The 4,222-nt window shown below is 36.8% G+C and overlaps 1 pseudogene; it reads left to right on the top strand.

Annotated features, from left to right (window-relative positions):
* Nucleotides 1-533: 533 nt before the first annotated feature.
* Nucleotides 534-1,473, top strand: LOC141516690 (olfactory receptor 5B2-like; annotated as a pseudogene).
* The last annotated feature ends 2,749 nt before the right edge of the window (nt 1,474-4,222 follow it).

Consider the following 4,222-nt stretch of genomic DNA (forward strand, 5'->3'; position numbering starts at 1 on the left):
CTGGAACTGGTGAGTTCAGTTCATTGCATTAATCATAAAGCAGCAATGATTCTAGAACTTAATCTCTCTTCCTTTCTTTCTTTTTTTATCTTTCCTCTTAATTTACTTTCTCCTTGTTCTGATTTTTTCCATTCCTTTTCTTACCTAATGAAATAAAAAAAAAATCCAATTCCCCAACCTTAAAATTATAGTAATCCCATTCTTAAACTGATTTTTGAGAGAGAATTGGGCAATACCCTTTTCTGAGTAGGACAGTGCTTTTTTGGGTATTATTACACTTTCAGTAGATTTTGCAAAGTGAGAAGTATTACATGAAGATCTCTGTCTTTACGAGAAAATGGATGAGTGAATATTGGTTATAAAGAGTAATTCTGTGATAACTACCTAAATGTTCCATAATTGCTTATAAAAATAAGCTCTCATGTAAGCAAACGTCTCTAACTGGCTTTTATATCTTGAATATAATCACCATACAGAGTCTTATTTTTTTCTCTAATGGTTATTCTTTGTTTCCAGATGAATGACATCACTCTCAAGTGACATCTATGGAGAACAGATCTAAGGTGAATGAATTCATCCTTATAGGAATAACAGATGACCCAGAGTTTCAGGTTCCTCTCTTCATCATGTTCACCCTCATCTATCTCATCACACTTGCAGGGAACTGGGGCATAGTGGTTCTGACCTCCTGGGATACTGCTCTCCATACCCCTATGTACTATTTCCTCAGTAACCTGTCTCTGGTGGATTTTGGCTATTCCTCAGCTGTTACTCCCAAGGTGATGGCTGGTCTTCTCACAGGGGACAAGATCATCTCCTATAATGGTTGTGCTACCCAGCTGTTTTTCTTTGGGGCTTTTGCTGCTATTGAAAGCTTCCTCTTAGCTACCATGGCCTATGATCGTCACATAGCTGTATGTAAGCCCCTACATTACACCACCACAATGACATCAACTCTATGTGCACATCTGACCAGTGGTTCTTACATTTGTGGGTTTTTATCTTCTTCTATAATCATAGGAAACACATTCAATCTTTCCTTCTGTAGGTCCAACATTGTCCATCACTTTTTTCTGTGACCTTCCTCCTCTCTTAGTTCTCTCTTGCTCTGATACTCACACCATTGAGTCTGTAGTCTTTATATTAGGGTCATTCACTGTCTTTTTCCCATTTCTTGTTGTCTTTTCTTCTTACTTGTTAATCTTCATCACAATCCTGGAAATTCATTCTGCTGTTGGTCGCCAGAAAGCCTTCTCCACCTGTGCTTTTCATCTCACAGCAGTGTCTATATTTTATGGGACAATTCTCTTCATGTATTTCCAACCCAACTCAAGCCATTCAATGGATATGGACAAAATGGTGTCCATATTCTATACTATGATCATCCCTATGGTGAATCCTCTGGTTTACAGTCTTAGGAACAAAGATGTCAAAAATGCATTTAGGAAAGCTGTCAGACTAAGACAATTTTAATTCAATCATCTTTTTTTAGATTATAGGCAATGGGGTTAAGTGACTTGCCCAAGGACACACAGCTAGACAATTATTAAGTATCTGAGGCCAGATTTGAACTCAAGTACTCCTGACTCCAGGGCTCCTGTTCTATCCACTGTACCACCTTGCCACCTGAAAAAGATTTTTTTAAAGGCAATATTATGAAATAGGAATTGTAATGAATTTGGTGATGAGCCTTGGATTTATGTAGTCTTAAATATTTTCAGATTGTATTACCCTAGGCAAGTTATATATCAGTCTCCTCATGTTTAAGACACTTAACTGTATCCCCTGTCCTATAAGATTGTTATGTGCAATGAATAATATGTGTGTATTGCCTTCTTGTTCAGTTGTGTTTGACCCTTTGTGTCCCCATTTTGGGTTTTTCTTGGCAGAGTTATCTGAGTGGTTTCTCATTTTCTTTTCCAGCTCCTTTCACAAAAGATGAACCGTGGCACACAGGGTAAAGAAGCTAGTGCGGGGTCACACAACTAATAAGTGAATTAAACTCTCATAACTCAGGAGTATGACTCTTTTTGTTTCCAAGACCATCACCTAGATACTCCCACTTCACAAACTCACACACAGACGTGTATGTCCATGACAGCAGCTGCAGACAATTTCCTAGAAAGAGGAAGATCAACTACCTAATTATTGAACAGTTCACTTCCTTGGGAGCAAATCCAGTAGGTTACTTGGAAGATATATGTTTAATGTTATTGGAATTGCTTATATTGTAGCTCCTAAAACAGAGATGAAGTTCTCAATGCTGAAGTACCAGCTCTCTAGAAAAAAAAAATGACACACTTTAAAATTTAATCGGTGATATTTTATCTAACACTTTGTGAAATCTAAATCACCAAAAAATAATGAATAAACCTGATTTGTAGCATTTATTGATTTCTACAGTCCAAGTCCTCCTATTCAAACTGCAATAGTTTCTTTCTTAGAACATTATAAAAGTGTGACTACCTAGGGACAAATATAAATCAAACCATGACAATATAGATCTGGAAAGAGCATTGATACTGTGGGAGAGATATATTTCATGTTAATGCAATATTCCAATGCTCTCTTCAATCCTAATTCCCTTCTATCTAATATGTCTTTTTGTGCTTTATATCTTTCTTTGTCTGAAGAAATGTTTCTATGAAGTTTGTTTTTTCCCTTTAACATCTTTTGATTTTTCTGTGAGATGAAATAAAGGCTGAGCAGGGTTTAGTAACTTGAATTATTTTATAAGATCAGGAAATACATCCTGCCCACATGGGGCAAAACATTGGAACTTGCTAAACTATTAATATGTTAGTTGTTTTCTTTTTTTCAGGAACAACTTTATTCAGAAATAATATGCTAGGAAAGAGAGAACAATCCCTTTGGAGATCTTTATCTAAGATTAAACATGGTCAATGTGAGCACAGAAATCTTGATGAGGAGTGAGGGACTTCGAAGTAGTTAACAAGTGAATTTCAATTTAAAACCAATCATAGATTTCACAGATGAAGAAACTGAGATCCAACTACATTGTAGGTCTTTGGTGTATCTTCCCATACACTGGTAAAACTAATTCTCCATTTCTAAATCAAATTTTGTGGGATCATATCAACCGATACTAGGTTATTATAAAGAAGTTACTGGTATCCTATTATGTAGACGACTACAGATGAGTGGAACTCTGACCCTGATGGCTGAACAGGCCCTCTCAGTGGAAGGTGGCTGCCCTCTGGTCTGGATTGGTTCCCCATCTCCCAGGAAACTAAGCTGTTATTTTACACATAATAAGCCAGAACTAACAATATGGCCTAGGAACAAGGAAGCACTCAATGTTCTTAGGGGATCACATAAGGAAGGGACCTTGTGATTGTCTTTTTCTTTATAAACTGGTGCAAGTCTCAATAAAGCAGACTTTCTCTTCCTTCTCTTCAGTGTCCTGATTCTACCTTTATTAGACAGCTTTGGATCACACAACTCTTTCTTCATTCTGCCACCTGGTGGAGCCCCCAGACTATTAGATTACTCCTATAATATTGGTCAATAATATAGTTAGGAGGGAAAATGCCAATGCCATATATGCCCATATTGAGAAATGATCTGCCCCAAATGATGGAAGTGATGATACAGCTAATTTTCAACTCTCTAGGACCCTTGCATGTTGATCTTGATGTTTTCTTGTAACAGATGTTGAAGTAGTTTACTTTTCCTTTTCCAGTTGCTTTCCTTTGCAAAAGAGAAGCCAAGCCAAGTGAATTGCCCTGTGTCACATGATAAGTATATATCTGAAACTATATTTGAACTTCAATCTTCCTGGTTCCAGAACCAGTGTTTTATCCCCTGTAGCCGCTAACTTCCTCCTTTCAAAGTTCATGATCAATTCCTTCAGTCCTGGTTGTCATATGTTAGGAAAGACATTGCTACCCAGAATGTGCAATGATGAGATTAGTAGGAAGCAATTCTATGGAAGGAACAATTCGAGAAATGAGGGTAGTTATCTTGGTGAATGAAAATTTTTAGTGTAGGTCAGTGAAGTAGTTAAAGATGGAGATTGTGGAAGAGATATTAGGCACATTCTGTTGGGCCCTTCACAGCAGAAGAGTATTAACTGAAAACATCAAACACACATTTTGATTTGAGGAAAGAAAAGATTTTTTTTTATAACAATGAGATCAATTAACATTTGGCAACCTCCCTTGAATAATTCTTTATGGAAATTTTATAGTGAGTTGTCCAT

This window comes from Macrotis lagotis, chromosome 3, assembly GCF_037893015.1.
Source record: "Macrotis lagotis isolate mMagLag1 chromosome 3, bilby.v1.9.chrom.fasta, whole genome shotgun sequence".
Lineage (NCBI taxonomy): Eukaryota > Metazoa > Chordata > Mammalia > Peramelemorphia > Peramelidae > Macrotis > Macrotis lagotis.